Source organism: Oreochromis niloticus, linkage group LG17 (genome assembly GCF_001858045.2).
Source record: "Oreochromis niloticus isolate F11D_XX linkage group LG17, O_niloticus_UMD_NMBU, whole genome shotgun sequence".
Taxonomy (NCBI): Eukaryota; Metazoa; Chordata; class Actinopteri; order Cichliformes; family Cichlidae; genus Oreochromis; species Oreochromis niloticus.
Window position 1 is genome coordinate 31,606,793 of NC_031981.2, and position 24,928 is coordinate 31,631,720.

At 41.6% G+C, this 24,928-nt stretch overlaps 1 long non-coding RNA gene and 1 pseudogene across 1 annotated transcript; both read right to left on the minus strand.

The window, feature by feature from the left end:
* Positions 1 to 1,808: 1,808 nt before the first annotated feature.
* LOC109195123 (WD repeat-containing protein 19-like) lies at positions 1,809 to 19,518 on the minus strand (annotated as a pseudogene).
* A 7-nt stretch (positions 19,519 to 19,525) lies between these two features.
* On the minus strand, positions 19,526 to 24,697 carry LOC109195127 (uncharacterized). Its single transcript, XR_002056802.2, has 3 exons — positions 24,094 to 24,697; positions 22,956 to 23,061; positions 19,526 to 19,603 (listed from the first exon to the last, which is right to left on the minus strand). It is a non-coding gene; the product is annotated as an uncharacterized LOC109195127 (long non-coding RNA).
* Between the last annotated feature and the right edge of the window lie 231 nt (positions 24,698 to 24,928).

Below are 24,928 nucleotides of genomic sequence, written 5' to 3' on the forward strand. Positions count from 1 at the left end.
TGCTGCACTATTGAGGCACACTTTTACTTTGAAGGTAGAGTGTTTGCAGACAAGTCTGTGTCTTCCATGCAAACTACAGGCATCCATGGAAACCTGTTAATGGCCAAAGCAACTGTAAGGATGTTTTTTTGCACAGCAACCTCTTTGCATCTGATTTCACCAGCAACTGTCAGGAACCCAAGGAACCACTTGCCAACCAGTTTGGAGGACATATTTTTCCATAGAGGACATATGTCATATCACATCCAATCTGGTGGACAATCTTCAAGCAATATATGCATGAAGCAAACTCAGCTTTGCTTATAGTGATGGTCAAAATATTCAGTTTTCCACAAATCAAAACAGGGCAGGAATTGTGGGAAATTCGGTGCTTATGTTGCATCTAAGAAGGTTTTGATCGATTATTAGTTCTAACAGCTGCATGCTCTCTGTTGCATCATACTCCTACTTGACCTTCTGGTGTGTGCTACCATTAGTTCATCAATGCTCTAACCTAATCTTTCTTTGAATTCTCCTTTCAGCCACACAAAGAGCAGTCTCACTCAGTTTTTCAGCAACCAAACAACTAGTCTGCAAAATTTCAACTATACTGCATGTCCCCTGTTTTGGGATAAGAGAATACTGTGATTAATGAAAAGTACAGTGACTAAGTGGTGCTTTTTATTTATTTATTTGTTCATTTATTTCTACATCAAAGAAAGTTTAACTTTAAAACAAATTATTGCTCTGTTATAAATGTAACCACACAATCTTACATCACAGAAATAAAGAAATAAACACATAAAACTAATTTCTATGATTAATTATCTGCAGTTTCACTTTTGAAATATAACTTCATTTAGGACCACAAAATATGGTTTTCTGAGGGAAAGTGATATATTCTCAGGAAGCTGCACTTTTAATTTCAGCTGTAACCGAAAGGAAGGCCTGGCTGATGAGCAGAGCGGCAGAGTACTCCAGCAGCCAGATGGCACGGCTGATGAGAGCTTTGCCATATGGTGATAATACGACAGGCTGGCAGTCCAACAGCACCTCAGGTTTAACCTTGTTTACGCCAGATACACACACACGATGTCTCGCCTTGCACCTTGGGTCATGTTTTCTATTTCCCTGTCATTCATCATGCTTTCCTATTTTATTTTAATACACGTGGTTCAGGCACTTCAGTGTTGTGTCAGCTCCACCATCATGAGTGTCATCTGTGCCTCATTGTGCCATTCCCAGAGTTTATTTAATATGGCTGTACCTCTCTTTCTGTGCCAGACTTGTGTGCTCCAGCCTCTAGTTCCCAGTGTACATTTTTAGGGAATTTGACTTCCAAGTTTCCCTGAACTGCCATGGCCTGGTCCCTGTCAGCAGCTGAGAGATTACCAAACTTTTTTGCTAAAGTGAAGAGTGGTTTGTGTTGGGTCTAAACTCAGACCCCGCTGTATCCAGGACTTATTCCCATGAAAGAAAAACAAGGCAACAGCGTTCGATCGATTACTTGCGCAAGGGAGGCCTCGTTGGTATCTTAGCTCATCACGAATGACCCCCACGATGGCCTCCTCTCGCTGCCTTTTATTGAGAGACAGTTCACACAAAACACAGCAAAGCAACGCCCACATGGTTCTAAGGCTTTGTATGTATATGTGTGAACTTCTATATGTAAGTAGGAGTGTGTGTGTGTGTGTGTGTGGTACCTCCTGCTGACCAAAGGGTCGTAAACGCAGGAAGCTTACATCAAAAGAAGCAGATCTTCCAGATAGGATGTATCTGCAATAAAACATTACAGCCCCCCCCCCCCCCAACCAGAACCTCGAGAATCTGGGGGGAAGGACAGTGGAATCCCTTTCATCAGAGTTGGCAAGCATAGAAATGACAAACATTAACAATTCACTCCAACAGTTTGTTTGTTTTTTAACTTTTAATTCTATCTCTCTAAGTTGTGCTTTTGAGTCCTGTGTCTGTAGCTTCATGGTCATCACAGCATTTTACCTTCATTAGCTTCCACACAAGCAGTGGGTTATGTTATGCTAACCCACTGTGCTCCACAGTGTTCATCCTTGACACATGTTTATAGCATCCATCATAGATTATAGATTAAAAGAGAGAGATGAGGACGTCAAGCTGGGAGAGAAACGGCCAGAAAGAGAGACCCCCCCGCCAGATAGAGGCGAAGAGTCTGGGAATAGCTAAGAATCAGTGAGACAAACAAGACAAGAAAAGAACAAAGCTAAACACGAGTTCCTTCTTCACAGTCAATCACCAACATTGTGATTGACTGTATCTGCCAGATACGGTCAAATGTACAAATCCAGATAACAACAGTAGGGACGCTGTGTAAGCAAATGTAAATAAAAACAGATTGGAATGATTTGCAAATGTCATAAACCCATATTTTAATCACAATAGATTACATATAAGACATATCAGATGTATCCTTTTTAGAAAAGTATTTCTTCATTTTGAACAACACATTAAAAAAAGTTTGGAAAGGGCCATGATTCCCACTGTGTAGGATGCTGTCTTCTTCTAACAACATCTGGAAACGGAGGAGACTGACTGCTGGATTCCTGTGAGAGGAATGTTGTCCTAATCTTGTCTGATAGAGGATTCAAGCTGCTCAAAAGTCCTGGATGTTCTTCGTGGCATTTTTTTTTTTTTCGTGATGTATCAAATGTTTTCAGTTAGTGAAAGGTCTGGACTACAAGTCAGGTTAGCTCCCAGACTTCCATTATGAAGCCGTGCTGCTGTAATAGATGCAGTGTGAGGTTTAGGAATCCTGCTGAAATGTGCAAGATTTTCCCTGAAAGGTATTGTCTGGATGGGATAGTAGCATGCAATGTTCCCTCTAAGCTGCGCACGTGCGCAATTGCGCACTGCTGGCATGGTCTCTGCGCACAGAAAATCTGCGTTGCGCACAAAAAAAATCTAACCTGAATTGAAATTAAAATGAATACTTTAACAATTCTGTTTTGCAGTGTTAGTCAGTAAGTGCCTGGCTGCTCCCATATGGGATTAGAACGATGCCACGTCTTCTGTCATGTTTCGGCTGTGTGTAGGCAGGAAAAGGACCCAAATGCAAAACTCAACATGCAGGAATTAAACTCAAAAAAACTGCTTTATTGCAGAACGACACAAAAAACATAACAAAACTAAACTGGGGCATGGATAAACTGACACACAGGGAAACACAGCCACGAGGAAGACTACGACACTGACAACAAGGAACACAGGGCTTAAATACACTGAGGGATAACGAGGGAATGAGACAGAAGGAGAGCACAGCTGGGAGTAATCAGGCTGGACGAGACAAGGGAAGCAAAACTAGAATCACTGACATCAGACACGGACCTTCTCAGTAAAACAGGAAGCACACCTACTAAACTCTAGACATGTAAACTTAACAGCAACTGAGGAGAGAACATAGGGACCTGAAACATGGGACAGAAAGGCACAGTAGACACAACATGAACACAACAACGCCACAGGGAAAGAGTAAAACAAAACACAGAGCACAGGACCTCTTACAAAATAAAATAGGAAACGTAATGAAACGCAGACATGACTACATGAACTTGAAAACAGACATGAAACACATGAAGGGCAAGGGAGACTTAACAGGGGTTGAAAACACAAGGGGAAACTAATAAGCAAGTGAACTTAGATAACCTAAAGAACTTAAACATATCATGAACATCAAAATAAACTAAAACTCAAAACGCTGGGTCAAAAGACCCAGGATTTTGACTCTGCTCTTCTCTGGCGATAATGATGGCAGTGCGATCTGCCTCCCTGTACTGCTGCAGGGCCGTATACAGCTGGGACAGGTACTTTGCATCCTGGGAGGAAAAGAGAAACATGAAGTAATAGATTTAAAAAGTTTCCCTCTTAAATTTCACAGGGCTCTCTCAGCATAAAACAGTAACAGCTGCAGAATTCATCTCAACTATCTGGTTTAAGTTGTGTGCCAGACTGGTGACCCATCTATCAGAGGCTTCCTGTGACAGCTGGGACACCTCTAACTCCCCTGGGACCCACTTCTTCTTCTTCTTCATATTCTTCTTTCAGCTGCTCCCTATACAAGTCATCACAGCAGATCATCTCTGTCCCTCTCACCCAGTCCCTAACGCAATCATCTGCCACACCAACCCTCCGCATATCCCCATTCACGACATCCATGAGCCATCTTCTGTGGTCTCTGTCATTTTCTCCTGCCTGGAAGCTCCATTTTCAACATCCTTTGTCTGGTATATCCACTGTTCCTCCTCTGCACATATCCAAACCGTCTCAGCCTTGTCTCTAACTCTCTGATACACTAATTTACAGAATATCATTTCTAATCTAGTCCATCCTGGTCACTCCCAATAAACTTGATACATGGTTTAGGAAATGGACAGTGGATAATTTAAAGCAAGAGATATTGACACATAAAAATCTTGCAAAGCTAAACTAAACTAAAAAGCAGAGACTCACCCATTTTAACCATCAGGCATAAGAAAACTGCCTCAAGTGCGTAGAGTTTAAACTGACTAAGAAAACTGAGGCACAATTTACAGGCAGACTGCAGTTTTTCTAGTTTTCTCCAGATAAACAATGTCTCAGAAACACGGTTTAAAACAGGAAAGCCTCAGCAGTACCGAAAATCTTCTTCAGTCCTTCAAAGTAATGCCTACTACAGACAATCTGTCAAACAAACTCCCGGTTGCTCTCTAATCACAGATCTGCTGTCCCATTACCTCTTGAAACAGAACATTTGTGAAGAAAGTCTAAATATTCTGGGTCCTTTTTAATATTACACCAAAACTCACGACGCTACAAAAAATATATTCACAGGGAGAAAAAGGCAGTAAAGATCCTGCAGAACAATAAGTTAATAATCAGAATATGCTTGCTGAGTTCAACCTGAAACAAAAGGCTCTGGTGATGCAGTTACCTTGGGCATGCCGTCACTTTCCCCCATCAGGTAATCTACCAGCTGATTGGTCAAAGAGCTGTCCTTGGCCTGGCCAACCTGAAATACACACACTTCAATAAAACAAATGTCTCACACACACATGCACGCACGCACGCACACACACACACACACACACGCACGCACACACACTCACTCACTCTTTAGCTCACAGCTCTCACCATCTCAATCGCCATCTCGATCGCCAGGTTGTCTTCGGTGTTAGGGCACAACAAGAAGTTCTTCAGCGCCTGACAGTTGTCCAGAAAGAAAAGAGCCGTTTGAATAACAGACGTCATAAAACTAAACATGACTGATGAGTGAATTCATTGCTCTTACTCTGCTGTACTGTCCACACTTCTGAAAGAACTTGCCAGCCTCCAGGTGTTTCTTTTCTCCCTCAAAGTAGAGAGCGATACACTGATAGTTCTCCTGTGTCGCCTCAGAGCCTGATGAACACAAAACCCACCAGCCATGAAACAACAGTGAAAACTACGCATAATTAAACAGAATGACACAAAGAGAAATCAGCTCAGGCCTCAAGCAAACACAGCAAAAGGGGGAAACAGTTCAGATTTCCAGAAACAGGCTGACCGATGATGTCTGCGTAGACCTCCATTTTTCCGTGCTGCTGCGCCAGCTGGAAGGCTTCGTCGTGGCAATCGGACGAAACCAGGATGCGGATGGCTGAGCCATAGTCGTTAGACTGTAGAAAGAACCTGGGTGCACACAAACAGACAAATGGAAAATAAATAAATAAATCACCAAGCAGAAACAAACAGAGCTGACAGAAAATGAATGACCACCAATCCTAACAGGAATGAATCCTTAAAGTACACAAACTAACAACCTACTTGCCCTCCGCCTCCTCTTGGCCTTTGCATACTGCAAGTGAATCTCGGGAGAAGAGATGTTTGGAAGCAGCTCTTCCACCTTCGTCCTGAGAAAGAAGCAAAATAAAGTGAAATCCAACCAAGATGATGAGAAACGTGCTGATTGGATGTGTTTGTCAAGGTGTGTTCATATTTGCCTCACCAGTTTTTGCAGCAAATGTAGGCAGAGACTGCTTTGTCATAATACTGTCCTTCTTCATAGAGCTGAGCAGCTTCAGAGTATTGCTGTGATAAAGAAAAAACACACACAGATGAAGATATGAACAAGACACACCACCTCTGATCTGTAAATGCAGTCGTCCCCATTTTTCAAAGTCTGACAAACAAAGCAAGACAGATTTTGACTAAAATATACACAGCATATGTTGTGTATACTACGGCTTATAAAACTGGTAGAGACGCAGCTGAGACTCACTCCAACAAGGCTGTTACTCACACTCAATTTTTGCTCCAGTTTGTCAAATCTCCCCTGGACTCGCAATAAGGACAGGGATTATTATATTTTTAAATTCCCACAGATGTCCCTTATCTGTAGAGCCTGAGGTTTTTCATTTTGGTCACATGGTTTTCAAGCTGTAACTGACTAAATTTAGGGATGCTTTTTTTTTCAGGTGGAAATGTCTGCCAAAAATGTGGGGCTGACTCTACCTTCATGCTCTCCAGTATGGCCCCACATTCCTTCTTGAGATCTCTGCTCGGGTGCTGGTTAGCCAGAGCGGCTCCTCTCCTGACATACATCCTGGCCATACCTGCCTGGCACGCCGCATCGTGCTCCTGGAACTGCGCAGAGAGGGGGAAAATGAGAAAGATGGGTACAAACACAAAACTGCTTTATTTCCTTCACCTCTGACTACAAACTCCAACTGCCACCTGCAACAAATAGAAAGAACATAATCTGTAATCTGTAACTTGAGCTATATGTACAGCAAACCCTCCATCCTGCCTTCAAGTGACCTCTTTGTAAATACAGGGAGAAGGTGAGCAGGAGATATGACTATAGGTGACATTTTCCGCTATGAAACATAAAAAAAAAAACTAACACTAAGTCACAAACATTACTTACAAGGAAAAACAGAATTGTCAACATGAGATTGTGCTTACTTTGCTGTTGTGAGTCATGCCTTTTTCATAGTGTGCCAACGCATTAACATAATCTCCACTACAAACACACAGAGAGAGAAATTTACTGAGAGTCTAGACAAATCAGGTCAGTACTAAACCTGTGCAATGTGTGTAAACACTTACACAAATTCTAGATGAACAGCATATTCTTTGGATATAAAGGGAATCTGATCTTCTGCTAGCCTCTTGGCTAACATGAGAGCACTGTCCCAGTGCAGCAAGTCTCTTCTCATCTAATACACACAAAGACACACACACAATACTACATGAACAATGTTATCGTTACAGATGTTCTGCATGCAGTGAAATGTCATGATTGTAATGAACAGCTTAACATTTTACTGCACGTGACAGCATAAAAAAATGAAAGGAGTTTTCATTCTCTTAAATGTTTACACAGACGCAAACACACCTCCAGAGCAGCGACTGGGGAACTTGAGGACAGATAAAGGTCTTGGGCCCGGTCGTAGTCCTCCAGAAACATGGCCAAATGTCCTGCCAGTAAATTCATTTCCTCTGTACCCTGGAAAGAGAGAATGACATAAATACTAAGAGAAAATGAGAGAGACTGAGTGGACCAGTCTAAAATTAGAACACACAGGGGCGATGTCTGTCAGTAAGAATCTGTGACACACAAATTATGTTTATTCAAAAGGGAGAATGCATATTAATTAAGATGAGAACATAACTTTATCAAGTAAATATGCCAGATTTAGCCATACAGGCTAATTTACATCTGTAGTCCCTGCCAGGTTGATGGCATCATAAATTAATCAACACAACCAAACATACAGAGGCATGTGAGCGTGATTAAAACACAGAAACAAATGTAAAATAAACACATACCCACATAACATATTAAAAATCGAATGCTAAAATCATTTTATGAAAACACATTAGAATCGAGGACTTTCGGTGAGACTATGGCCGTTTCTTAATTCTCAAGTACGCGAGTACGTACTCGCGTTCTCGGTGAGTACGTACTCGCCGAGAACGCAGGGGAGTACGTACCCGCCGAGAACGCGAGCACGGACTCGCGATATGTACAATTGGAACACCTGCGTACGTGATGATGTCACAGGTCCCGAGTTTTTACTGCCGTCCCCTCTTAATTTAACTGTGAGTAACATGTTATGAAGCTTAACTTTAATCACAGCCAAACCGGTTTACTCAGGAACAAATAAAACACTGAAATAAACCAAACATTAACATTTAGAAGTGATCTAAGTGACTTATGTATCATTTTTAACCTCAGTAGTGAAACCTCTAATAATAAAAATAGTGTACATGTACATACGTGTACATACCTTAATAAAAACAAGCAGGTGAGATGTTAGAAAGCTTTTATTTTTATTTTAGTGGACACTCAATACTATAGACAGCTGCTGGGGTTTGTTTAACCTGAGTAGTGAGAAGACCGCAAGCGGGGGGGGGGTGAAAACGATGTGCCGGGAGTCCGCTGTTGAGTTTTGGACGAAATGCATTCTGGGATATTTAGCTGTACCAAGTCCACACCGATGCATGCTCGATAAAACGGGCGGAGCGAGAACACATCCGGGACTTTTTTGCGTTCTCGGCTTGATGCGTACTTCGAATTGGAACAGTACTTGGTCTCCGACTGATGACGTATCACGAGTACACGAGAACGCAAGTACGCACAAGTACGCATATTGAGAAACGCCCTATGTCTAATCAGGAAAACGTGTGCATACCTGGATTCTCTGCAGAGACCGCACCATGCCGACATTGCCACTCATGCGGTACACCTGGATGGCCAGCTCAACCTCCATGTGGACCAAGCAGGCTTTGCCCAACTCTGCCCAGTCTGCATTAGTGCCTGCAGACTTGCACAGAGCCAAGGCTTCGTTGAACCTGGACAGGAAGATTATGTTATTTATAAGTCCTTTACGGTTCTTCTCGCCTCCATCAAAGTCGTCATCGGCTGCCTTAAAATTGCAATTCTGTAAGTTAGCAAACTGTTAAATTTGAGTGAAAATGTAAAAGTGGGTAAGAAAAGTAAATCAGTGAAAAGGGATGAGTGCTCCAGATAATAATAATAATAATAATAATGATGGATTGGATTTATATAGCGCTTTTCAAAAAGATGACTGGAGCACACCCGGTTCAGTGTTTCCAGCATCGCTGACCTTTTGAGCATGACAGCCTGGGCGAGCTGCCTGCTGAGCTCTGTCGAGGAGTCTGTCGCCGTGTGCTTCAGGAATGAGTGTGTGCTCAACTCCACTTTGCTGTTTTTACCGCACGACATTTGACAGGTCAGCTCACCATTGTCAAAGAGCAGAGGCTTCTGGGAAAAGGGGAGCGCGGTGCTCCCTACTAACACCACCTGTGGGCCTGAGCAGAGTCACAGAGAGAGGAAATATGCTTAAAAACATCACCTGTAGTACATTTGAATGCATGTGGGCACTGATGTGACCTTCTTATTACTGCCCCGTGATGTGGTGCCATCCCCCTACCATAGATGGTGGTTTCATGCAGGGCATAGGTGTAGACTTGGTCATCATCATAGGCTACAAACACCCCTCTGCCTGCATGCCAGTTGTCCCAGAGCACTCCTGTGATGGTGGGTGAAAAGTTGGGGAGCTCAAAGCAAGACTCTGTTGCCTGCATTGAACACACACACACACACACACACACACACACACACACACGTTACTGTAATTCTAAAGAATTTATTGCAAATTCTTTTGGGTAAATGACCCCGAATGAATGCTGAAAGACTCCACTTCAATCACATCTTGATTGCTTGAGTTATCTTATTATAAAGTTACACTACAATATGCTCAGGTACTTTATATCTTTTTTTATTTAGGTAAATATTCATACTTTTAAAAATGCACTAACGTTTGCAGGGGAGAGCAGGAAGCCGCTGTTTTGGTTATCGATGAACACAACTCGAGTGCCAATAACGTCAGGGAACACTTTCCTCACACCAACTGAATGGCTGTAACTGCTCACGGTCTCCCAGTCCTCAACCAGGACACACACCACACTTCCAGACTGAGAAAAACAAAAATTCAAGTGATGTTAGCAAGTGAAAAAAAAAATAAAGAAACGAAACAAAACACTGAGGGTGAAAGGAGTGTTTGTGAAAACAGGACAAATATGACTGACAAGAAAAACACAATTAAACTAAAGATAAAAAATATATATTTAATAACTGACAGTGTTATACTGATGTCCCCTCATATAACTATGACATGTAGATTTTGTACAAAGGCGATTCTTTTTCTCTGATCACACTCACATCAGTGCCATAGTGGAGGAAATCGGCAGTGAGGGCGTGGCAAAGGATGCGGCCTTTTATCAGCTGATTGGTCAAAGAGCTGTCCTTGGCCTGGCCAACCTGAAATACACACACTTCAATAAAACAAATATCTCTCACACACACACACACACACACTTTAGCTCACAGCTCTCACCGTCTCAATCGCCATCTCGATCGCCAGGTTGTCTTCGGTGTTAGGGCACAACAAGAAGTTCTTCAGCGCCTGACAGTTGTCCAGAAAGAAAAGAGCCGTTTGAATAACAGACGTCATAAAACTAAACATGACTGATGAGTGAATTCATTGCTCTTACTCTGCTGTACTGTCCACACTTCTGAAAGAACTTGCCAGCCTCCAGGTGTTTCTTTTCTCCCTCAAAGTAGAGAGCGATACACTGATAGTTCTCCTGTGTTGCCTCAGAGCCTGATGAACACAAAACCCACCAGCCATGAAACAACAGTGAAAACTACACATAATTAAACAGAATGACACAAAGAGAAAACAGCTCAGGCCTCAAGCAAACACAGCAAAAGGGAAACAGTTCAGATTTCCAGAAACAGGCTGACCGATGATGTCTGCGTAGACCTCCATTTTTCCGTGCTGCTGCGCCAGCTGGAAGGCTTCGTCGTGGCAATCGGACGAAACCAGGATGCGGATGGCTGAGCCATAGTCGTTAGACTGTAGAAAGAACCTGGGTGCACACAAACAGACAAATGGAAAATAAATAAATAAATCACCAAGCAGAAACAAACAGAGCTGACAGAAAATGAATGACCACCAATCCTAACAGAAATGAATCCTTAAAGTCTTTAAACATCAAGTACACTGAACCACAGCTATTCCCAGCTTCTACTGTGATCCTTCTAACGGTCATCCATCACCTGTTAATAACATTTACAGGCCTAAAAGACATTCAATTCTCTATATCTATAGTAACAATAGACATTGGTTGCAGCTTTGTGAATGTATCAGCCACCAGTTATGTAAACTTCAATCTCAAGAGGTCACTAATAAAATAACACGGTACTGCCAATGTTTTTGTACACTCAGTGCCTGTAATTTGTTAAAGCTGTCCCTTTTACAGTAAATGTAAAAAAAGTGAGTTATTTGTTGGATTTTCAGGTCAGTAAAATCCCACCTGGCAACCATCTTTGCTCCACCGATGCTCTGCATCTCTCTGGCGATGCGAACAGCTTCTTCTGGTTTGTTCAGGTGGTCCAGCAGCACGCGGATCACACTGTCCCAGTCCTTCGCGCTCTCGTAGGCTCGTGCCGCATCCTTGTATCTGTGCGCACAGTTCTGAGGATGTCAGGTTCCCTTTCAGCGACCCACACATCACAGCACACAGGTACACAAACTAACAACCTACTTGCCCTCCGCCTCCTTGGCCTTTGCATGCTGCAAGTGAATCTCGGGAGAAGAGATGTTTGGAAGCAGCTCTTCCACCTTTGTCCTGAGAAAGAAGCAAAATAAAGTGAAATCCAACCAAGATGATGAGAAACGTGCTGATTGGATGTGTTTGTCAAGGTGTGTTCATATTTGCCTCACCAGTTTTTGCAGCGAATGTAGGCAGAGACTGCTTTGTCATAATACTGTCCTTCTTCATAGTGCTGAGCAGCTTCAGAGTATTGCTGTGATAAAGAAAAAACACACACAGATGAAGATATGAACAAGACACACCACCTCTGATCTGTAAATGCAGCCGTCCCCATTTTTCAAAGTCTGACAAACAAAGCAAGACAGATTTTGACTAAAATATACACAGCATATGTTGTGTATACTACGGCTTATAAAACTGGTAGAGACGCAGCTGAGACTCACTCCAACAAGGCTGTTACTCACACTCAATTTTTGCTCCAGTTTGTCAAATCTCCCCTGGACTCGCAATAAGGACAGGGATTATTATATTTTTAAATTCCCACAGATGTCCCTTATCTGTAGAGCCTGAGGTTTTTCATTTTGGTCACATGGTTTTCAAGCTGTAACTGACTAAATTTAGGGATGCTTTTTTTTTCAGGTGGAAATGTCTGCCAAAAATGTGGGGCTGACTCTACCTTCATGCTCTCCAGTATGGCCCCACATTCCTTCTTGAGAATCTGCTCCTGTGCTGGTTAGCCAGAGCGGCTCCTCTCCTGACATACATCCTGGCCATACCTGCCTGGCACGCCTCATCGTGCTCCTGGAACTGCGCAGAGAGGGGGAAAATGAGAAAGATGGGTACAAACACAAAACTGCTTTATTTCCTTCACCTCTGACTACAAACTCCAACTGCCACCTGCAACAACCGGTCGCAGCAGATGGCCGCCCCTCCCTGAGCCTGGTTCTGCCGGAGGTTTCTTCCTGTTAAAAGGGAGTTTTTCCTTCCCACTGTCGCCAAAGTGCTTGCTCATAGGGGGTCATATGATTGTTGGGTTTTTCTCTGTATTTATTATTGTGCTATCTACTGTACAATATAAAGCGCCTTGAGGCGACTTTTGTTGTGATTTGGCGCTATATAAATAAAATTGAATTGAATTGAATTGAATTGAACAAATAGAAAGAACATAATCTGTAATCTGTAACTTGAGCTATATGTACAGCAAACCCTCCATCCTGCCTTCAAGTGACCTCTTTGTAAATACAGGGAGAAGGTGAGCAGGAGATAAGACTATAGGTGAAATGTCATGATTGTAATGAACAGCTTAACATTTTACTGCACGTGACAGCATAAAAAAATGAAAGGAGTTTCATTCTCTTAAATGTTTACACAGACGCAAACACACCTCCAGAGCAGCGACTGGGGAACTTGAGGACAGATAAAGGTCTTGGGCCCGGTCGTAGTCCTCCAGAAACATGGCCAAATGTCCTGCCAGTAAATTCATTTCCTCTGTACCCTGGAAAGAGAGAATGACATAAATACTAAGAGAAAATGAGAGAGATTGAGTGGACCAGTCTAAAATTAGAACACACAGGGGCGATGTCTGTCAGGAAGAATCTGTGACACACAAATTATGTTTATTCAAAAGGGAGAATGCATATTAATTAAGATGAGAACATAACTTTATCAAGTAAATATGCCAGATTTAGCCATACAGGCTAATTTACATCTGTAGTCCCTGCCAGGTTGATGGCATCATAAATTAATCAACACAACCAAACATACAGAGGCATGTGAGCGTGATTAAAACACAGAAACAAATGTAAAATAAACACATACCCACATAACATATTAAAAATCGAATGCTAAAATCATTTTATGAAAACACATTAGAATCGAGGACTTTCGGTGAGACTATGGCCGTTTCTCAATTCTCAAGTACGCGAGTACGTACTCGCGTTCTCGGTGAGTACGTACTCGCCGAGAACGCGAGCACGGACTCGCGATATGTACAATTGGAACACCTGCGTACGTGATGATGTCACAGGTCCCGAGTTTTTACTGCCGTCCCCTCTTAATTTAACTGTGAGTAACATGTTATGAAGCTTAACTTTAATCACAGCCAAACCGGTTTACTCAGGAACAAATAAAACACTGAAATAAACCAAACATTAACATTTAGAAGTGATCTAAGTGACTTATGTATCATTTTTAACCTCAGTAGTGAAACCTCTAATAATAAAAATAGTGTACATGTACATACGTGTACATACCTTAATAAAAACAAGCAGGTGAGATGTTAGAAGCTTTTATTTTTATTTTAGTGGACACTCAATACTATAGACAGCTGCTGGGGTTTGTTTAACCTGAGTAGTGAGAAGACCGCAAGCGGGGGGGGGGTGAAAACGATGTGCCGGGAGTCCGCTGTTGAGTTTTGGACGAAATGCATTCTGGGATATTTAGCTGTACCAAGTCCACACCGATGCATGCTCGATAAAACGGGCAGAGCGAGAACACATCCGGGACTTTTTGCGTTCTCGGCTTGATGCGTACTTCGAATTGGAACAGTACTTGGTCTCCGACTGATGACGTATCACGAGTACACGAGAACGCAAGTACGCACAAGTACGCATATTGAGAAACGCCCTATGTCTAATCAGGAAAACGTGTGCATACCTGGATTCTCTGCAGAGACCGCACCATGCCGACATTGCCACTCATGCGGTACACCTGGATGGCCAGCTCAACCTCCATGTGGACCAAGCAGGCTTTGCCCAACTCTGCCCAGTCTGCATTAGTGCCTGCAGACTTGCACAGAGCCAAGGCTTCGTTGAACCTGGACAGGAAGATTATGTTATTTATAAGTCCTTTACGGTTCTTCTCGCCTCCATCAAAGTCGTCATCGGCTGCCTTAAAATTGCAATTCTGTAAGTTAGCAAACTGTTAAATTTGAGTGAAAATGTAAAAGTGGGTAAGAAAAGTAAATCAGTGAAAAGGGATGAGTGCTCCAGATAATAATAATAATAATAATAATGATGGATTGGATTTATATAGCGCTTTTCAAAAAGATGACTGGAGCACACCCGGTTCAGTGTTTCCAGCATCGCTGACCTTTTGAGCATGACAGCCTGGGCGAGCTGCCTGCTGAGCTCTGTCGAGGAGTTTGTCGCCGTGTGCTTCAGGAATGAGTGTGTGCTCAACTCCACTTTGCTGATTCTACCGCTTGCCGTTTGACAGGTCAGCTCACCGTTGTCAAAGACCAGAGGCTTCTGGGAAAAGGGGAGCGTGGTGCTCCCTACTAACACCACCTGTGGGCCTGAGCAGAGTCACAGAGAGAGGAAATACGCTTAAAAATATCACCTGTAGTACATTTGAATGCATGTGGGCACTGATGTGACCTTCTTATTACTGCCCCGTGATGTGGTGCCATCCCCCTACCATAGATGGTGGTTTCATGCAGGGCATAGGTGTAGACTTGGTCATCATCATAGGCTACAAACACCCTCTGCCTGCATGCCAGTTGTCCCAGAGCACTCCTGTGATGGTGGGTGAAAAGTTGGGGAGCTCAAAGCAGGACTCTGTTGCCTGCATTACACACACACACACACACACACACACACACACACGTTACTGTAATTCTAAAGAATTTATTGCAAATTCTTTTGGGTAAATGACCCCGAATGAATGCTGAAAGACTCCACTTCAATCACATCTTGATTGCTTGAGTTATCTTATTATAAAGTTACACTACAATATGCTCAGGTACTTTATATCTTTTTTATTTAGGTAAATATTCATACTTTAAAATGCACTAACGTTTGCAGGGGAGAGCAGGAAGCCGCTGTTTTGGTTATCGATGAACACAACTCGAGTGCCAATAACGTCAGGGAACACTTTCCTCACACCAACTGAATGGCTGTAACTGCTCAATGCCTCACAGTCCTCCACCGGGACAGACACCACACTTCCAGACTGGGAAAAACAAAAATTCAAGTGACGTTAGCAAGTGACAAAAAACCAAAGAAACAAAACAAAACACAGAGGGTGAAAGGAGTGTTTGTGAAAACAGGACAAATATGACTGACAAGAAAAACACGATTAAACTAAAGATAAAAAAAATATATTTAATAACTGACAGTGTTATACTGATGTCCCCTCATATAACTATGATATGTAGATTTTGTACAAAGGCGATTTTTTCTCTGATCACACTCACATCAGTGCCATAGTAGAGGATATTGGCAGTGAGGGCGTGGCAAAGGATGCGGCCTTTTCTGTCATCGCCTGGAAAAAGCTTCATCTGCTTCTTCTCGTCCTGATCTTTGCCTTCAATCTAAAAACACAACACATATACGGAGGCCTGTAGTTTATTCATGAGATAAACAATAAACAATGAAACCTGCTTGGTGATCAGTCACCAGATGGCTCACCACATGGAGCTGGACTTTCCCCTCAAACAGCGCTGCTGCATAGTCAGAGTTAAGACACATGCTGGCTATTGTCCCCAAATACTCGATGTCCTTCAGCTTATTAAAACCTGAGACACACAGACACATTTCAGGGACGTAGAAGGGCAGAGATTCACTCTTGGAAACCTGACTCAGTGGACACACAAACACGCATATATACACACCTGGTTCCTGATCTGCCAGTGCGTAAAACCAGGCTCTGTTGTTCATCCCCACAGCCACATGGCATGGTCCCACTGCAATGAATGTGGGCTCTACTTCCACTTCTATCGTTACTGGACTCTCCTGAAAACACAGCAACAGATTCTCATTTTACATATTACACTTTTAAAGAAATCCTTCCTCTGTTTAAGGGCTGCTGTGAGCCTGTATGAGCATGAGTCCGGTAATCCCTCGACTCTATTAACAAAACGTGGTTTTTAGTCCAAGTTGTTTGATTTTGTTTTTTGCTGATTTTCTTGTTTTATTTTTCATCTTGTTGCCAGCAGTAAGCCACCTCAAAAAGTACTCTCCTATCTCTGCTGTTTTTTGTTTTTTCAGAATAATAACTGATAATAATTATAAGAGAATGCGTGTGTGTGTGTCCTTACTTCGTCCACCTGGTTGCAGACAGTGACCTCCAGCAAGGAGGTGAGGTAGGCCAGCCGGGTGCCATAGCTGTCGCCAAGAATGGGCAGCTTTGTCAGGAAGACATGGAGCGTCCCTCTCTGTGTGGAAAGTGCCAACAGCTGGCCGTCATCTGTCCAGCTCAGCTGATCCAGACCTGTAGGAGGAGACACACCGGGATCCACAGTGATTGAAGAATGTAAGATGGCCTTTTAGAAAAACTAGAATCCCCCAAAACAAAACAAAACAAAACAAAAACAACAGCCTCACCTTTATTCTCATCATGCAGCTGAATTATTCTGCTGATATCTTACGATCTGACAGCTCGTGGATTATTATGCTGAAGCAGAAGCACAGGGTCAGATTTTTCCCATTTACAAATGATAAAAACATAAACAAAACTGAAATGGCAGTCCAGCTGCTTTATTGAAAGCCTGTGTGCATCCTCGCTTGATGCTGGTGAGATGGCCACACTGTTGAGTCCATCTTTAAAGCTATAAGTGTGACACAGCTCATTCCCTGTCTCTCCAGATTTTTGTGTGGCCAAAAAACAACAACAAGTACACTTTTTTTTTACATCACATGAAATTCTGAAGCGTGGCGGTGTTTTGCTGAGCACCTCTGCTTACCTGTTGTCCCCACAAGACGCACACTTGTTCACTGCTGTGGAGATGGCTATGCTGTTGAGACAGTCTTTATGGTTGTGAGCCCGATAGAGCTCATATCCCATCTCCCTGATGTGTGTGGAGATGACCACAAAGTATCCATGGGAGAAACCAATGAGTATATACCCATCACCATACCTACACAGTCCGACAAAGATGGTGAGAGAACACGTTTTACTGCTAATAACTCAAGTGTGATTAAGTACCAAAGCTTGTTGTGTGTGTGAACAGATGCAATACCAGCGGTAGGACACAATGTTTCCATAGTGGCGCTCGAAAGCTAGCTCTATTTGGTTTCCCGGGTCGTTGATGTTGAAAAGCATCAGTATCTTCTTGTCCACAGAACACTCACCTGAAGGGTGGAATAACGTGCACTTTTTCCATGACACATTTCAGACATCCTAAACCTTTTATAACCTTCATGAGAAAAATTGATTTAAAATTCTCTGCAAATCCCAGATAAGCTGTTATGTTCAACAGACCTTAAAATGTATCTCCAGTACAGGTTCAATTTGAAACTAGCAAAAACAGACTCACTGTGCTCTCTCCTTGAGCTGAGCTTTCATCTGTCTTCATCACCGAGAAGTACATTTCAGCAGGCTTACCCCGAACCGTTGTCTAGCAAAAGATCAGAAAGTACACTCAGTCCATAAGACCTGCTGTGACTGATTTTTAGTCCAGTTCAGATTAATTTGACGTACCACAGCCTTTTCTCCCTGTTTCCTGAATAGCTACTTAACATCCACCCTTCCATTGAATCCATTTCTGATGTGGCTTTAACAAACAGGTCTGCTAATATTTCTTTGGGAATCACCTTGTTAGTGCAAAAATACTATTATGTATTACTGTGCATTATGTACAATTACATTATGCCTGTCACACTGTTATGTTTGGCATTTTTCACAGATTCAACCAAAGAAATTATGTGGTTTTGTGACAGGTTTTAGTAACAAAATGCCTAAAGATACAACTTAAAATTGCCTGCTTGCTAAGCTGTCTGTTATGTAAGAATCAACACTGGTTCACACTTGAGTTAGCCTTCTTTATGCTTGAATGATCCCTTGATCAAAAGGCTTAACAAACAAAACACAGACTGAAGTGAAAATGAGTGAAAAAGCAGCAAATGTCTAAAGAAAAACTCTGAAAGACCTTCAGAAAAACTGGAAAACTATTGTTAAAGAACATTAAAAAATACTAGACATGAGGGTTGGACCAAGATTTTTGCACACTACTGTATTTGACTACCTGTCTGATGGTGTCTCCCTCATGATTGCTGATGCTCAGTGTGTTGTCGTCACTCCCCAGAGCCAGCAGATTCTGGGAGCTCCAACAGCCACACGTAATCTTCTTGCTATGTTTGCCTATCAAGTGTGGAGAGAAGGAGGCAGAGAATCAATATTACAGAACAGACTAAAGACCATTAAACCATCCAAGATTATATATACAGTTGTGTCGTGTGTTACCCAGCACAGGGATCTTGCGTGAGGTCTGCTGATTGTAGATCAACAGGTTTCCTTTGACTGTTCCGACTGCCAACAGCGGGCTAGTCTTTGACCACAAGACGAAAGACATCTGATCTCTGTTTGAAACCATCAACAATTAGAACACAAAACATTTAGCTTTACTTATTCAAAGTTAGTGTTTTGTTAAAACAGGGGGAAAAAACACATATTTGCAGTGAAATTATACAATGACTAACACTTGCATCACTTATTCAGCCAGTACAATTAACTGTACTAGAATGATCGGGTTTTATTTTCTCCCTCTGAAATGGTCCTACCTCATACCGCTGTCTATCTGGGATGTTTTACTGACGCTGGCATCCCAGAGAAAGATGGAGCTGGATTTTGCAGCTATCACTGCCAGAATGTCCCATCCTTATCCCAGTCCATCCCCACACAGCGCCTTACAGAGAAAGAGGAGAAAGGAAGTTATTAAGAAAACCTGAACATTCAGTGGTAATTAGCTAAAACTGTTAGATGACACGAAACTGGAATCTGAGTGATTTTTTCACACTTACCCTGGAAGGTTGATTTCAGTCCACTTGTGTCCACGTCGATCAAATATTTTCACTGTGTTGTCCTGTCTGTGTGATTGAAATAAAGCTCAGTCGAAGACAAATAGTAGACTGTTACACAGCCTTCTCAGAGCTATTATGTTAATGAAAATGGCATACTCACCCTGCAACAGCATATATCTGCCAAAGCTTTTCTGCCACTTGTACAGTAGGTTAGATCCCGCCCAGGCTTTTTCAGCGAGCACAAACGCACTCTGTGGATTTAAAGATGTCCTTATAGGTTTGTTTTTTCCCCACTCTACCAATTTTATAGTGCCACTTCAACGTACAGTTTCATCTTATTTGCTTCTAAATGCATATTAAAGCATCATCTAGAAAGCTCCTTAATCAAACTATATATAAACATGTGTCAGATAGCTAGGTGTACAACATACCCATGCACTGCATGCAACAAAATACGCCCGCAGAAGTTACTTTTAAAACAGAAGAGTGACTTATTTTACTTAGCCTAACTTATGTCTGTGTTATCATTACAAAGATTAGCTCAGCAACCTAAATATTTTAACAAAAATGCAAAAAAACCAAACAAACAACCCCCCCCCCCGCTGTTTAAGCAGACGGGTGACAAACAAGAGAAAGGTGCTATAGGTAATATTATTTTAGCTGTGAGTATAGAGCTTTTTGTTATCATTACTGTGACTATGTTTGCCAAACAGCCTGTTTTTTTGATTATTGGATAATACACAAAGCAAAACACATTTTTAGTGGACTTTGGTTCAGTATTATATATTTCTATAAACATATAAAATGTCAGAGTCTGATTGTAGCCTCTGGGTTTTTTTTAAAAAGCATTTACTCCCTACACATATCTATATTTTCTACTCCTTACATTTTCAAAACAGGCTTGTTACTTTTGGTTTAAGCCATTTGAGGGGAGTTATTTCATTGCTGCAGGCATCAAACATCAAACTGATTTGAACCTAAACACATGAAAGGCAATCCTGATAGTGTACTAATCACCTGGCTATGAAACATAAAAAAGATGAAAGAGGCAAAACTGTTTGCAAAACATAGTCAGGAGTTAAAGTGGGCCAGTGTTTTTTTTTTGGGCACAACACCCGAACAACTGCAGGTGCTCATAAGTTGCAGTCACGGTACTTCAGCATCCAGCTAGCAATAGACAAGATGAGCATGAATAAATGGATTAATAGTTTTTAAGTGACAGGTAATTTCAAATGCAGCATTTCTATCAGCTCAACAAACATCAGCAAACACACAAACTGTGTGGTCTTTGCACCTTTGTGGTCTTGCTACCTAAGAAACTACACAATGACAATAAAAAAGTTCTAAGTTCTGTTTGTGTGCAGTTTCTCTCACAGTGTGTTGCTAGCTAAAAGTCCAGCTGCTGTACATCGCAGGGAGAGAAAAGAAAGAGAGCTAACTTCACTCAGAGATGGAGAAGATAAGACACACAGGACAGGAGAGGAAGAAGAGAGGTTAGATTTAAAAGTAAGGACTGCTCAGTGGGATTTAATAAACTGGAATGTAAAGCTTGCATGTAAGTCCTCATGTGCTGAAATCAGATATTGGGTCTGTGACATTATGTTTTTTCATATACTGAAAGATGCTGCAAAACAATCTGAAACAGACTGAGTTATTTAAAGACTGCATGAAGATCCTCTGCAGGTTAGTGCAGGATAAACAGGTTAGTTTGCTGAACTGTGATGGATTTAAAGTAAAGTGTGAGTGTGACCGGTGCACAGTGATTGTGGTGCTCATGTCAGAATTAGATTACATCGAGTGTTGCAGAGATTCATTTAAACTGAAGCTCAAGATGCTGACATTCATTCACTGAGTTCCACCTTCATACCAACAGTATAGTGTCTAATATAAAGACAGTGTACTGTCAGTGTAGAGGATGGAAATCACCCAGGACAGCTCATGAAACATCTGCTGACATCTGGTTGAATTCAGTTGTGTACATCCACAGAGAGCAGCAGGTCAGCTGATCACAGCTTGTACTGTAAGAAAATCTACTGGAGCTCTCGTTAGAAATAAATAGTTCGTATTTCATCTACTAATCTTATTTTAAATATTACATTAACCTCCTAGGACCTGGCGTCCACGTATGTGGACATTACATTTCGGGTTATTTAGACCAAAATACTCAGTTTTGCTCTACAAGGGCCTGATATCCACTTAGGAGGACATTATACTGCTACTGTACTATCGAAGTTTTAAACGAATATCCTCATATGTGGCTCTCATTTTTCTTAGAAACAAAAATTAGGTAAAAAAAAAAATAAAAATCTGGTAATTCTTTGTTTTTACATTCATCAGGTCCCAACCAGCCCAAATATCAAAGAGAAATTAAAAATGCCGTGGAAGAGTTCGGGTCTTAGGAGGTTAATATAGCACTAGAGCTGGGCGATATAAGATTTTTTCATATCACGATATGTTTTTTCTGACAGGCGATAACGATATATATCACGATATAAGCCAAATAGCTATATTTGTAAGATTTAAATGTGCCGTTGCTCACAAGTAAAATGTGAAATAATCAGCATCTTGTTTTGATTTAAATATTTATATCCCATAATAAGTTCAACAGGGTAGATGTACTTAAGGAACATGAGACTTTTTCAGATAAATAAAGGCAAATATTGCAAACTACACAAAAGGCAGCCGCTAAAGCGTATAAGTTTCAAAATAGAACAAACAAAACAGACTACTAAATTGTCAATTCCACTTAGAAACAAAATATTAATTAAAACTAAAAATAAATCTTAGTTTGTTTTACAGAAGAACAGACAAATTGACTAACTTTTGTCAATATCAAATAAACTGAGAACTAAAAGGAAATTCTCAATCTCTCCTTCTTGTATAGCTTAGCTTTTCAAACAGTTACTTTAGTCTGACAAAAGCCGAATGACGAATTAGCGCTTTCAGTCAGAGATTGAGCATGCACCGGTTTATTGTATTTCCAGACTTGCTTTCGGCACAATTTACAGTGCGCGCTACTCTGTTTTTTGTCAGACTTGAAATAGCCGAAATACCTTCACACTACGGAACTTCTATGGCCCTTCCGTTCGACAATCTCTCCGGCATTGGAACCATCATCTGTTTTCTCTTCGGTTACGCTCTCGGTTGATTTTTCTCTAGTGGGCACACTCATTTCCTCCATTACCCGGGCAGCACGGCGGCTGGCTGCTTCCCAAACAAATACACATGTGCGGCTTGGTACTTGTGCTGTACGTAACAAGTCATGTGACGTGACGCTGCGGCTGTAATTGGTTCGGCTGTTCTTCTTTCTTTTTTTTAAGAGGACAAGAGAGATGAGGCCTATCGCAATAGTTTAATTTTTCTATCGAGAAAAAGTTATTTCGCAATACATATCGTTATCGTTCTATCGCCCAGCTCTATATAGCACAAGGTTCAGTTAGCTTTGGATAAAAATAGGTGGTAAAAATGTTCTTCAAGGAGCTACTTTTACTTTCTTACTCTTACTCTACACATTTCAGAGCCCATACTTTTTCACTTGAGTAAACAAGTTATATCAGTACTTCAGCTTTTGATGGAGTATTTCTTAACACTAATATCTGTCACCTTCTGTGTTGAGCTCATTGTTTTCTCTGTAGTGACTCAACTGATTCCAAGTAGCTGGAAATGTTCCTCTGCTGCTCCGTCAGACTCTTCTCCTCCAGCTGATCAGCTGGGACACAAAACAGATATTTGTTAGGCTCCACACTGCACTGAAGAGTCAAAGTGTCTCATATGTCCATCTGACAATACAGAGAACAAAATTGAGCTTCCCTAAGTGGGCAACTTGTTTGAAACAAACACTAAAGGTTTTAGCACCGATACTGAATTTAGCAGTATGGCAATCTTCTCCGTGTTTATCCCACTGTACAGAAAGTGTCTGCAATTTAATTGGAAGTTTGCTCATTTTCTAATCTATTTATTTTATTTATAAGTAAAATATATAAATAAAACTCTTCAGATCTCTTTAAAAAATGCCCTGGCCAAGAACAAACACAAAACAATCAATGGAGCTGTACAAACTAGTAACACACACACACAGGTGATGAAGATGAGATACAAAAAAAAACAAAAAAAAACTAACTTATAATCTTCAATGTCAATAGAAGATGGGCGATTGCGCGAGCAACACATTGCCAGGGAGGGCAAAAAAACTGAGCGAGAGGGGCTGCTATTGTGTGTGTGTCTATGGATAATAGCAAACACTGAAATACATTTTTTGCACGCAGCAATGAATTTTGTTCACTCAAATTCAGCTTTTCTTCGCTCAAAATAAAACACTTGCACCTGCAAACCTTTTTTACGTGTGCTCAGAACAGTGGCACAGAAATGACGCCATAGTGGTGCTAGCTAGCTAGCTTGGTTAGCAAGCTGCATTCCTAAACTGTGCAGGTGCTACACAGTGACCCAAAGATGCTAACTAGGGCTGAGTAATAGACTAATAAAATAACAGAAACTTTGATTACACTTAGCTCATTTAAAAGCTTCCTTCTAATAATAAAGCTGTTTACTTCTTTCTGTTTCACTCGCTTTTGCTGATATCTTCCAGTAAATTACTTTATAGCAACTTGACTTGTATTGACTTTTTCTTTCAACAGGTTCACACATATCTGACAACAGATACCGAGGAGAGCAGCAGAAAACTTCATTCAGGAGCTAAACTCAAGATTGACTGAACTCAGATCAAAGTTATCTAGTCACTTACCTTTGGATGAGAAAGCGAAAAACTGAGAAGCAAACGCAATCAAGCGGGAACTCTGCTTCTTCTTCTTCTTTTTTCTTTTTGGCGGATAACGCTGGTGCATTATCGCCACCTGCTGGACTGTTTGATCATCAACTGGGCACAGACCCTTGAAAGTTTCTGCTCAAATAAAAAATGGAATTCCAGCATCTTGTGACTTAAGTTTGTGGTTTTCACTGTTTACTCTGTAATTTTCTGCACGTGTGTTCTGCAAACCCCAAAGTTTAAATCAATGACAAATTTAGGATCTTTAAGATGAATCTTTAAGCTGCAACCAGCAGCTATGTAGGCCTAATTATTAACCCAAACATGTGAGAGAGAATAGGTATACGGTTGGAAAAAAGGAGGGGGGTCTGTGGAGTGTTGAGAAATCAGTTTCACCCCGGTTCTTTTTATTCCTCGGGCATCCAGAGACGGCACCAGACCTCAGTAGTTATTTCACAAAACCTTTATTCATCTTTTTTCATCTTCATTTTAGCATGCATCTTCTAGAAGGGAAGACGTGCAAGGCCGGTGTCCCCGAGCAGATCTTCACTCCTTTGTCTGTGAAACACAGTTTTGTAGAAGCGACCCCATCATAAAACCCCATGGTGTGCTCGAAACTGTGTGTGTATGCACGAGCACGTGAGTGCCTATGTGTGCGTGTACCCGTGTGTCTATGTGAGTGCACGTGAGTGACTGTGTGCATGTAGGTGTGGGTGTGTCCTAACAGTCAAAGCACTGTGTGTGTGTCTCTGTGTATGTGACTTCCTGCCGGTCATTAAAGTAATCTCCTCACTCAATCTACACCAAATTCCTT